Raw genomic sequence first — 13,699 nt, 5'->3', positions numbered from 1 at the left:
CAGTTGTTCAGTCCACTGTTTAGTGAGAGTATTTTGCCCCCCAGTACTAATAGTAGTGCATGAAAAACATATACAGGTAAGTCTGATGCTCAACCCATTATTGTCACCTGGGTGACTGGGTGCTGTGGGTGTTGTGGGTGAAGAGCTGACATGGGACACATGTAACAACAATAGTACAGCGTCATCATTTCCTGCTGCTAGTTTCAGGTGCTGATTATGTTGTCTAACAAGAGCTGAAATCAGACAGCCGTCACACAGGTACAGCAGTGACAGGAAGAAGGGGGACAGAGAGAGTTGTTATAATTAGACAAAGTATTCTCACACTCAAAGGCAAACGAAGAGGCTTTTGGCAGCTCACGCTTAACAGCTCATTACAGTGAAATGGCTCCTATTAATCCCAGAGTTGACAACCATGGAAAAGTGATACTCAGCTATTTTTCCTCCCACTGTTTTCCTTTTTTTTGTGCGTTATTCTTCTAATGGCCACAATTGTGTCTTTGTATGTGTTTCCTTTCAGCTATTCTGTAAATAATAGATACATACACCGACCTTGAAGGGTGTGAGTTACATTGTGTCTATGTTAAAGGCTTTGCCCTCATACAGATTTCATCGTGTTTTCATGTTGTACATTACTATACACTGCAATCCAGATATGGTGGCAAATGTAGATGTGCAGTATAAGAGGATGTAATGATCCTTTGTAGCAGTTCTTCTGTTTTACATCTGTTGGTGTGTTTATTGCTCAGATGGTATAATAATTACATCTCACATTCTGTATTGCTACAGTGAATGAAATACACCAATCAGCCACAACATCAACATTAAAACCACCGACAGGAGACGTCAATACATTGACCATCCTGTAACAATGCAATATTCTACTGGGAAACATTTGGACCTGGCATTCATGTGGATAGACATGTAGCACCCACCTAAACCAGAGCAGGCACCTCCACCCCATTGCAATGACACTCCTTGATGGCAGCAGCCATCCCCAGCAGGATGCAGCCTGACACATGCAAATGCACAAAAACGGTTTTGGAACAACTCAAAAAACATGAAAAACAGCACAAGGTGTTAAGCTGGCCTCCAAATTCACTAGATCCCAGACTGATCAATTATCTGTGGGATGATCCACAGAGGCCCCTCCCCTCAAGCCATAAGACCCAAAGGCCCCCACTAATTACATTATGTTGCCAGACGCCACAGGACACCCTCAGAAGAGCCATGTCCATTCTCTGATGAGTCACAACTGTTTTGAAGGCACAAGAGAGACCTACGCAAGAGAAACCTACGCAATATTAGCACAACATAATGTTATGCTTGATCGGCATATACTGGAAGATAATGCTGATTTTCAGATCATAAATGCATTCAACAAATGTAGTGTGTTGCACAAATTAAGAACAATATAAATTGCCATGCTCATTTTCCAGTTTTCCTTCAGGCTGTATAAATTCTGTAAACAATTTAAAGTGGCTTTAGTGTGTGGTGCAATGAAGGCATCAGCAGTATCTGCAATGGAGGTGAAGGTGATTTGATAAAAGAAAGCTCATCGTTGTCCCTACATGTAAAGCCAGTGAGAACAGAAAACGCGAGTGACACTTAGTGCCCCCTGGGTAATGTAGTTTAAGCTCCATTATGAATGGACAGGAGAGGGCATAGACTGCCTGCGAGAACTACTGGTATGATGGCAAAAGTCCTGTTATGCCAGAGGATAAAATTTAGAAGTGTTGGTGTACTGAAGTTTACTGGCACTCTTAGTATAGAGTATTTTGTTTTCAGAAACAAGATATAAAATATGTTTTGTAAAAATAGCCACTTCAGTTATATTTTATTCACTACAAGTGGAGACACTGACGATACTCCTCACAGCAATTGTTTCTGTCTAGTCCAGCTGCCTTACAGTAATTTACAGCACATAGCTTTCCCTGGTAACCACGTCAGTGATGCAGTACTGGTTTGGTGACAGCATGACAAGTAAGCAGACAAAAGAGGAAATTAATTTTAATAGTTTTTTTTTTTCTCCGTGATTAACATGTGGTTTGTTTACTTGAGAAGGTCAAGCCTGGTGAAATATGGCCCAGGAGGAAAAAGCAGAGCTGTGCACTGGCTGCTGACTGGTGATATTTCTCTCCCTGAATGTTTTTCATTGCATGCAGTCTAATGAATGAAACACGCACAATAGCTACCAAGGAGACTGAAAAAAAAATGGCCATAAAAGAGCAGCTCTGTCCCAATTTATCTCCCTCGGCAATTGTCTACTGCTAAAGCTCACCCTCTGTTTTGTGCGATCCCCCTCCTTCTTGGAGTCTAACTATTTTTTTTTTTATCTCGATCTCTGCCTTCATTTGTGTCCTTTTCTCCACCTAGCACCACATTCCTGCTCTCTCAATCCAGCTATCCTTTTTCCCCATCGCTATCTGGACACTTTGCTCCTAGCGAGCCCATACACAGCTAGTCACTTACGCATTATAGACACTCTCATCAATCCTGGTTTTGTTTTACTGCAGAAAGGAGTGGGCTATCCTTCTGGCTCCACATAAATTGTAGTGTGGGAACATAGACCGGGATTGTTAAGTACTTGCCTATTTTCTCTACTCTTATACTTCTCCCTGCTTCTTTATCTCCCCTCTCATCTTTTGTCCTCATCATCTCTTCTTATTTCACTTCACCTTTTTATGTAGACCGTCTTCTTTGCTTCCTGTCCGTGGTTCTGTCCTCACCAGCATCGCCGCATTTCACTTTGATGTAAACTACCCACAACGGGCCTAACTTGAACATTATACGCTGAGACAGGCATCCTGGAGATAAATTTGTTATTACTGTGTGCCTTGATGGCATCCTCTATTCTCTACCCCCTTACCCACCCTGCAACACCTCCCATGAGCAAAGGTGTGTGTGGGTCGGGGAGTGTGTGCTGATAGAGCATTCTCAATCAAATTAGCATGAGAAATGGTGGCAGTGGGCTCCAGGGTGCTGCAAGGCAAGTAGGCAGTTTCATTTGCTTATTCTTTATCTCAAGGCCACAGTCAACAGGCGAGGATTCTTGCCATTCATCACGGTACCAGAATAATGTCCTGTGGTACATTGTTTCCTCTGCAGAACTCACACAGGGTGAAGGAACAAAAGTAGTAGGAGAATTGGAGAGTGAGAGAAGAATGCATCGCTGAGAGAAAATAGAATAGACAGATGGACAGTGAGAATGAGAGAAGGTCACCACAAAACATGTTTGATTATTCCCATTTGTGGTGTGGGAGAGAGATAGTGAGCGGAGGTGGACGTGTGGGTGTGCATACAGATGTGTTTGCATAGACTACAGTCAGTTGTTATGATTCTCACCATTTATTACATTAAGTGCATAGTTACATTGTGGTTTTGTTCAGCGCATATGGTTTGTTGATTTGTGTAGCTGAGGCCATTAAGTTGGTTATCTTTCTGTTATGTTATGCCACTCCCTGGATGATCAGTGTACAGTAAAGTTACGGACACACCAAGCTGACATCAAAGAATCATTAGCTATGACTATTGCCTCATACTGACTATGGTGGGCTGCCATTGTCTAGTTTTCCCTTAACACTGGTTCTTCAAGCTAAACAGCCAATTGGAGAGATCGCTCTCACAGATTTGTTCTGGCAAACTACGGCTGTAGTCGCTCATCAACAGCCCGACATCGGAAAATGTCTTACCACGGGTGCGTCAAGGTCCTAACATGATATTGTACATGCCTAATGGTTAAGAAGAACAAATGACATTTCTTCCTCTGGATTTAAAACTTTGTCCACTATTGTCCTCCTCTGTAGGTACACACTTGCCAATTTTACCAGTATATAAACCACTAAAACTCCATTTCGCACCAACGTGAAGTTGAGGTCATGTTTCCTTTGCTTCCACATGTGTATTGGAATGTAATGTAATCAACTTTTCAATTGTTTTATGAGGAAAGAAGGACATTCATCATGTTGATTTGAGTGCCAGGAAATCCATAATGAGTTTTAATCACACTGATAGAAAGTCTCTTGATGACGACTTGGTGTCTCTGGTTCCGGTTACATATCGTTTTTAAATCATAAATCTTTTGCTGCTGTGTTAATGCTAATATACACACAAGCTTAACATTATGACCACATCCTTATATTGCCTTCCTAATACACCAAGGAGTGTCATTGCTATGGGGTGGGGGTGCCTGGTCTGGTCTAGGTGGGTGGTACATGTCAAAGTAACATCCGTATGAATGCCAGGTCCAAGCATTTCCCAGGAGTCAGTGTTATTTAATTCTCCTGTCAGTGGTTTTAATGTTGTGGCTGATCAGTGTATTGACACCATGCTTTGAAAGGTTTATTCCCTTTTTCACTGTTATTCTGTTAAAAGCCAATAACAACAAAGAAGTGGCATACATTATTATTATAAGCACTCAGTTAAAATCAACGCATTGCCTGTGGTATGAATTGGAAAATATAGGGCTTATTACCATAAGTTCAAAGCCAATTATGAGTGGGTTTTTTTCTTCAGCAAAAAAAAAAAAAAAAAAAAGACTTGCGTGAGAAGGCGTTGTTCCAAAACTTGACTTGCTAAACAGGCACAATGACAGAGAGTTGAATAATTATAAGTGAAAGGTTTGAACATGCCTGCAGCTCTGTCTGGGACAATCCCTCATTAGTTGTCGGTTGGACAGCAAACAGTGGTGGCTTTCCAAGGCTTTCTCCAGTTTTTCTTCCTTATATTGTAAGGGGGATAGTCAATATCTAATCTCTACCTGATTCTCTTTAGCTTACAGCTGTATTATTTGTTGCTGTTCAGGGAAAATACATAGCGACCATGACAATACCAGCCTTTTATGCACTGTACATGTGCGTCAACTAACATTTTTTCCACCTTCTTAGAAATAGCAGGACAGCATGTTATCACAATCTAAAAAAAAAGATATTGAATGTTAAGAGTGGAACGGATAATAGGGACAAAAAAGGTGGAGAATTTTGTGGCAAGATTGAATTAAAGTAAAATTTTACCATGGATCATGGTCACAGTTTTGGCTCCGTTGGTGTTGGGCATCTTCACAGTCAGTTCACAGCCAACTTCCTGTTGCCAAATCCCAATCTACCTACAGTGAGTACCTGAGAGTGATACTGCACCAGGGTGACAAAAGCAGAAGTGCTAATTAAACTGTAGGGCTCAACAAAGCAGGAGCTGTGACACACTTCAAAAGTGGCGAGGCAAACAGAGGAAGTGGAGTAGGAAGGGAGAGAGAAAAAAGATTTGGGAAAAAGGCAGGTGAGGTGAGAGGAGGAGATGAAAGAGAGAAACAAACCCCAGAAAATAGGCATATGCAGTGAGTTTGTGTGCTTGTGTGTGCTTGTGTGTGTGTGTAAAAGAGAGACAGAGAGAACAGGAAGAGCTGATGTGATGGATCATCAAAGGATAAGCGAGGATATTGGAGGGACAGTCTGATCAAACCAGGCAGGTGTCTGTTTCTCTGCCCTGAGGAGGAACATATCACTTTTCCTGCCTCTCTCGCTCTCCCTTTCTCTGTCCTCCTCTTTCACTATGTGTAGTGGTTAAATTTCTGCAGTGGTTGCTTGGTTGTGAGGTGATAGTGAAGCAGGTCTGCAACATGAAACAGATCGAGAATGTGAGCATCTGCCTACAAACTGGACCGCACTGCAACGATCATGAGCAGAGAGCACGATAACAGTTTATTTAATCATCAGTATCTTGTTTGTTAGCCCATAAATACTCTAACATCACTTACAATAAATCTGCACTCATCAAATTGTTTATATTAATTATTAAGTATAGCTAATATACATTTTTCCTATTTCTATTAAAGCTGTCGCTCGTTTATCACCTAATTATGTGCAACGTTTTACATTAAAACTATTATAATAAGTTGGTAACATCTTTGGATATAACCTGAATCCAGCACACTCTTATATTATTACTTATTCAAGCTTTACCATTTGGAAGTGGTACCGGTCTATGACAGAAATAATTAGTGCAGCTCTTATCTGCTTATACCCGTTTCTTCTTTCCAGAGAATGGCTCAATGGATCATTTCATGTAAGCTACCCCACGCAACCATAGCTTCATTCGAACTTCTAATTCCAGATGATGACATCCCATTACGAACCAGAGCAATAATGTGTTTTATTATTTTATTATTGTCACATTTTATTCATTCTGCTCTCACTTGAACTTGTGCCTGACCCGCTTGCCAGCTGCTCTCTCTGCAAGGGCTGTTATTTAAACGCAAAAGGCCTTGTAATGTATTTAATTTAGGGCTGTCAATAGATAAAAATATTTAATGGTGATTAATTGTATGATGTCTATAGTCCACTGGGTAAAATTATTTACCATGATCGCACTTCAGGTTCTGCTTGCTTTCCACAGTATTACTGCTGCTTTGATCACTTCCTTTTTCCAAACCACGATTGGGCCATTAAAAATAGCATTAAAAAAAAAATGTGTTAAAGCTTTGTTGGTCAATTGTTGTTAGTTGATTACAGTAATGTTTGGATGTATCTGATGCTAAAGGAAGCAAATGCAGACATCTGTCTCTATACATTATCATGCTGATAGTTTACAATATTTGTAATGAAAACAACCAAAATGAACAAAGTGTAAAGTACATTGAAAGACACCTTGCATCTGACTAAACCTGTGATCTTGTGGTTGGCCTCCTCAACATGTTTTCCACATGTTTTCCACTTGCTTTCCACTGCAGATGATGCATGTCTGTGTACATACACGGCTTCTATAATTGGCTTTTTTTTTTTTCTTGTAGCCTCTGGCTGTCAACGGGCAATAAAGGATTACACTTTCTGCCCTTCAGAGCCCAGCTGTGTTTAACTGTACTGTTTGGTCTTGCACGTGGATATTTAAGGTTCCTTCCTATGGAATTACTACCGTATATGACATGACTGCATGCTTGTCTCGTTCAGTGAAAATTCAACACTTGTAACAAGATAATGAACCACCGAGTCAGATGAAGTCGAGTACTGCATGAGAAGAAGGCGTATCGAGTGTCGGAAAAGATGCACTTACATTCTGGTATCTAATACTCTCTAGAAACACTGGCAAACATGATCCTTTATATTTTGGTAATCATCACGATTCTCTGCTGTTGAGGCAAGCTAATTGGATCCATATCAGATGGTCAGAGTAATTACACATCCAGTAATGCTCCACTGAAGCTCTGTCATCGTTGAATTGTCAAATCGCTCACAGCGTCAAACAACCTCTTAGCCTCTGATTGATTTTACGAGGGACCCGGTCCCTTCCATTATCACCCTAATACCCCATTCTTTCTATTTTGCACTTGATCTGGCTCTCATTTCGGACGATGCGATGATTTTCAATTTCTCAATTGCTCTGCGTTACTTCTTTGTGTGAGTCCACTGGTAATGAGCTGAGCATGTGTGATTTTTTTTTTGTATTCTTTGTGTCTCTGAGGTTAAATAATGCTGTCTAACATCTCTATCAGATGTCAGTTAAATGAGGAGGTATTTCATACATATAACACATATTTTTCAGCTGGTTCAGCTTTTATTATTTCTGATACAGTGTAGTTGTGACACATATCTTACCATATGCAATGTAAATAGAACATGTAAAAGAGTTTGAAGCACAGAGTCTCTTAGTAGCAGTGTGAGAAAAAGATGTATTTATGTAATGTAAACTGCACCTGTTAGCTGTCTGAATACGTACAGCAGCTGCTATACTATGCAGTAACCTAACATACCAAATAGCTAGTTACTAAATAACATTACTTTGTGGGATTGCAGGCTGGTAAGTCTGGCTCTGAGCAAGTATTTCACCAAATTCCACCTAATATTACAAACATGCATTTAAAAAAGAAGAATTTGATGACAGCGTTGCAAACCAAGAAGAGTGCTGTCACTTTTTTAGGACTACGTGCATCTGTCACTATACATGGATCATGAGCTGGATAGGGTGCAGAATTTCGGGCTGGTTTTCGTTTCTAATTAATATATATATTATTCTTTCTGCGAGATTTCCCTGTTAAAACAGTTTGAATTCAATTCCTACGGATCTTAGGTTGAAAAAAATCTTCATTATTACTTTAAAAGGAGCCTTGCAAGAGCAGAACGCTTGCCAGGTGTAGCAGTAAGCTACAAACTGTCACATTTTGAGCGTACAAAATGACCCTATATGAAATATATTATGCCAGGCCTATCTAATCTACCAGGCTGCATAAAAGTCTGAAGATAGGTCTGCTTGTTCAATCTGTCAGTGGCGGTGCAGGTATAGTTAATAGGTAAAGAGAAGAGGGCAGGGAAGGTTGTTGCGCACACAGTCTTATTCCAGTTTCAATATTTGGTTTCATAGTATTTTCCTGCCACCTTCTCTGTATTGAAATCTGTCCTCCTCGTACCATCTGCAGAGGAGGGAAGCCAGTGAAAGCTTGTTTACTGGCAGTATTTCTGGTTTGGGAGAGAGAGATAGGAGGTGTGCGGTAGAGCGGTGATGAGCTGCCGCTCTGTTCTCGTAGTGACAGCTGAAAGAACCTGCACTTCAAGGATAGAGCGCTGACCCATGGTCCTGGTGTGAGCTGAAATTACTTAATGAAATGTGCAGTGAATAGCAGCTGAAACTAATCCAGTAATTCTCTGTGTTCCCCGGCGTCGGCTCTCTTTCTCTCTTTCTCTCTGACAGGGGTTTGACAGGGCTTCAGTATCTTGACAGGCCAATTAGACAGCAATTTGCATATCTTCCTCACTCCATTTGCCTTGTTCATGTGAGCATAAAATGGGATAATCTGGCTTTTCGACCTGTGTACGATATCAGAGTCAGTCAGACTAACTTTATCCTCCATCATTTGTGACCCTTGCACCGTGCTGACTTCACCCCATCTCTCTTTTGTTGTAACCGACTTGGACCTCTGTTGTTCTATAACCCTTTCCCATTCCCATTTATCATAGCCTCTACCCTACACAGCAGACTCTCTCTGTGCCATTAGAAACACAACAGTGCTCTCACTGAAGTTAATTGAAGTAGCTGAAATCATTTTTCAAAGAGAGCCATCAGTTCCAATAAATATTTTTGTGCACTGTAACATGACACAATATTGCATATAGGCACACTCTTAAGGAACCGACGATTGTGGCTATCATTCGAAAACAGCCAGCTCTTTATAAGACGTTTCTTCCCCCCGCCCCTATTCTCAGTGGACTAGTCTTTCCTGGGGACCTCTTAGTTTGGTGTAGCCAGACTCATTTCTTATCAAAATATGAGTCTGGTAACACGCCATTTGGATTTCATTGTCTGCCGTGTTCCAATCGATAAAGAGAAAAAAATAAAATACCTCGCACACACTGAATCTGAGCCATTTTAGTTGTAAACAAACTCCACAATGCTCAGACAACACGTACGGCCACGCTGCTTTTCATCACCGAATAAAGCCCACCCAAACAATTTTTTTGTCAGATATTTGCCAGGCAAAATGAATTCCAAACAGAACTGAATTCCCCCTTTAAAATAGTGTGAGTGGTGGATCTTTGGGCTGGCTTCAGGCTAGGGACCTCAAGCAACTTATAATGAAAGAGTTCTTCTGTGAACTTAATCTCATGTCCTTTATTTGTGAAGTAAAAATTACACATAAAATTACCTTCCATTATTTTCCAAACACAAGACCTGTGATCATACTTGGTGACTGGCTAAAATCTCACAGGCCAAAAGAATATTATCCAGATTTCCGTGCCAGATCAGGAAACAATGACTGTACCACGTGACAGCAGAGACTGTGGTCAAAGAAATTATTTTCATTTTGTAAGATTTCACTGCGGGAAAAGGTCTGAAGATTTTCAGACACATGGTCAAAACCAGTTGTCTGTTACTCACTGAGAATTGGAAGTGAGATTTTAAATATCAGTAGTATGCTACAGGTATCTAGTATGCTAGCTAAAGTTGGCTAGAATGTTCAAGACTGTTTGACACCACCATCAGCTGCTCATTATTCATGTAGACTTGTTTCCACTCACTGGTTATTGTACTGACGCAAGATTCTCCAGATCTGCAATGCTAAATATGTGTCATCTTTCATATTAATCGAGGCAGCACTGATGAGCCTGGGAGCTTTAAGACCGGATAATCTGGGTCGATCCTCGGTTCAGAGCGAGGTCCAGACCAAGTTTCTCCCTTGCTTGCCAGGAGGGGTGAATCAGGGGGATGAATTAGCCCAAAACTCGTATAGTCGGAGCTCACCGAAAGATTATTTCCTCGTGCTATAAAACTATGTAGTTCACATAAACTGTTCAGCAGAATCATTCAAATGTTTACTGATAATAGAGAGTCTGTGGCTACAAGAGTAGAAAACGCTCCAGGTCTACTGTGTATGATTGACAGCACTGTATATAATGGCTCACAAAGAAATTGCCTCTGCAGAAAACCAATGCACAGAATTGTTATTAGAGCGGTAGTTTAATTAAATAAGTAAATCAAAAAACTAATTTCACTGTGGTACTGGCAGATTGTGAAGGATCAAGAAGCGCAGTGGGGACACATCTTATTATTTTTATCTCACTGTATTAGAAATGAATCTTTTGTACATTGTCAAATAATGAACCATATTTTTGAGTCGGGCCTTAATTAATGATACTTTACGGAAGAGATTTTAAGGTTAACATCTGTGTTTACCTGAGACAGAAGGCAGTCAAATAAGGACAACTAAAATTAAATTATGTACTCTCATAAAAGCTGAGAGCTCATTTTGTGAGCTGACAATATGATGTCGCAGCTACAACTAAATTGCAGCCATTTAGTTGGAGCTGCCATCATACAAACCTTAAAAACTTCTTACCCTTGCAGTGATCTCAGGAAATGTAACTAAATGGCTGTAATGGGAACATTTTCATACCCATCGCTATTTAGGCTCAAATGCACTGTAAAATCAGGCCTAGATTAATTTAGTTTTTTAAGAAATACAGATATGTTTTTGTTGTATTTTTTTTTAGCTTCCATTTCCTGTTGCAGCCTTTTCCTTCAGAAATATCCCCTTTCCAAATTCTTTTCTCTATTCTCTCTGAAAAGCCTCACAGCAGGCCTTCAAATGGCACCCTGTTTACTGCCACTCAGCTGTTAGAGGTAGTTCAATAAATTAGATTCCGTCCTCATGGTTCAATATACTTCTAATTAAGTGCCTCACCCTCGCACATAACCTTAGGGCAGCATGTGTACTGCCGGACATAGGTCTGAAGGGTCAATTATGGCAGTGTAATGAATGTAATTTTCTAATTTCCAACCCATCTATTTTATGTCTCGGGCAGTGAGGTGTAATTTAGTGAAGGAGTGATATTTTTCATGGCCGTTCTGGTCGAGGATAGATGGATGAGTGTCAGCCCTAGAAAAAAAGGGAGCTCGGTCATTAATAGTGTCTTAGAGTGATGTGTCATGTCACCAGCAGGCCCACACACAGGGGTTGAGCTGAGGACAAGAGGAAAGGGAGGTCGCTCTTGACGCATAGTGAAGGCTGCAAACTGTTGGAGGAATTCAAGTTTAGCCCTGAATTCCAGTTAAATATCTTTGTTACATTTTTTTGCAGTGTGTTTCTGAAGACATTTTCATGTCTCTCCAACATCCTTCCTAATTATTTCGGTCAGTGCATTTTGCTCCCGTTTTAGCATTCCATTCACAGCACAGGGTTAGATCACCTCTGAAGTGGTCCTACAGGATCTGACAGCTGTGCAAGTAAAATACGATTTTTGTGCCATTTCACCTGCCACCGTGCCTCCTTTCTGTTCTGCGGACAAAAAAATAAAAAAAAAGAGGAACGCTCACTTTTCCAGAAGTGCCAGAACGTTTGAAAGGCAATTTCAAACAAGTGACAGAGTAATGGAAGAGGGCAGCGAGGGCCATCAGTCAAGTGCCGAGCAGAACTAAGTCAGAGTCCTAGCTAACATATACTTACAGCCACTCTCTTGGCTCTGCATCAGCTGGAAATGACTCAATTCTCTCCTTGGAAGGACACTGTGGCAAGAAATGTCTTTGAAAAGTTATTCACAATCCAGAGTTATTGTTTGAGGAAAATGTCTTCAGCAGTTTTAAAGTATTTTAAAGAGAGCTTTCAGTGAAATGTCGAATTAGTGTAGGCGGGCTGTCTGCCAATTTGAAGAGAAGTATGTCAAAATGAATCATGAATGTCGGTTGGTGGACATTTAAATATGAAGCAAGTTCACATCTGGAACAGACCCTGGAAACAATAGTAATTATATCAACTTTTATATTAAATATGGATCAGAAGTCCTTGAGTGTGTTGCTTCCAGTTGGACCACAGACCAGCCTTTCACTGTCTTTTGCATTTAATAGTTCCAGGGATTCATCCAAAAACTCATTTAACGTGCCTCAGTCTTGCTAATGTTCATAAATAGTTTAAAAAATAAACTAAAATAAAAACTGTGCTCAGTGTGCTCAAGGTCCTTCTCTCCGCATACAGAACTGCTGCACTATTGTATCTCCAGTTGTGTTTGAAAAAACCCAGAGCTCTACAGTACAACACTGCAGCTGCTAAACTCATTTATGATTTCCACTAAGGTTATTAGTATTCCTTCTCAGGTTTTTATCTGGTGTTCCGCCCCTGAGGATTTCTTTGTCTCTGCTAATTGTGAGAGTAACCGAGAACAAAGTGAGGAAAAAAAAGGGGTAGAAATGGGAACAAGGAAATCTCCTTTATCTACGTTCCACTACCTCCCATGGTACAAACAGATGAGGACAGTCTAATACCAACCGCTTCCTGCCCTTCTAAGACCTTTGCCTGACCTTTATGAGTCATTTAACTTTATCACAATTGGGGCTGTCGCTACGAGGTGAGGGTTCTGTCAGCCCTCACTGCATATGGGTTGGGTGTTATTAGCACAATTCATAAAATTCATTATGAAGGTCTAATTAGTGAGACTGACCTTTGGTATGGTCAGCAAGGCATCTGTGTGCGTTAGTAACATAACGTATCTCTAAATATACTGAATAGTCAAGTCAAGACAACATCTGGATGCCAGCTTCTCTTTTGCTGTTAGAGTTAAACCACCACCTAGCCTGGTAACACTGGGTGTAGAATGTATGTGGCCATCGGCTGTAGTCCTCTTCAAGTGCAACTTTTTGGTTCAGACAAAGGCGACCTGAATTGACATCATAGTTGGCCGTTTGTCGCCGCTAGTTTTTTAAAGCCCGTTTGGTGTATGCCAACCTTGAAAGAACGCAAAGCAAAGTCGACAGAAAAAGATTAGTTGGGTCTGTTATTTTTTATTTATTCACAAAATTAAATTTTTTATATTTTTCAAGGGTTTCCATACATGTGGTATAGAAATAATTTATTTCATTTGGGGTTAAAGAGTTACAGAGAATAAAGGAAATAATGATTATCACCTAGGACCTATTAGTCATGTCTTATTAGACTGAGCATCGTTAAAATCCTATTCCAGGATACATCAGGATGTGCACTCACTCTACATTTTCTTATAAATAACCCTGCATAATAATTGTTGTTACCATATTCATAAGAGACAGAACAGATGTGACAGTTGTGCTCACCAAAACCAAAATCAGCTTTATTGCTGTTCTTTTCCACGCTGTGATTCACAGCAGCAAATCTGTACAAATGAATAGAGCTGTTCTCTCTAAAAACAAAGACACGTTCACAGTTACTGCAGCCGAGGAACTGACAAATGATCAAACATGACAGCGACACACG

The 13,699-nt window shown here is 40.4% G+C and overlaps 1 protein-coding gene across 1 annotated transcript in view; it reads left to right on the top strand.

The window, feature by feature from the left end:
• Window positions 1-13,699, top strand: part of LOC311489838 (calsyntenin-2-like) — a 133,609-nt gene that overhangs the window by 65,556 nt on the left and 54,354 nt on the right. The gene's annotated exons all lie outside the window — the stretch shown is intronic.

Source organism: Chelon labrosus (genome assembly GCF_963514085.1).
Source record: "Chelon labrosus genome assembly, chromosome: 6".
NCBI lineage: Eukaryota > Metazoa > Chordata > Actinopteri > Mugiliformes > Mugilidae > Chelon > Chelon labrosus.
This window is presented reverse-complemented; position numbering and strand designations above follow the sequence as displayed.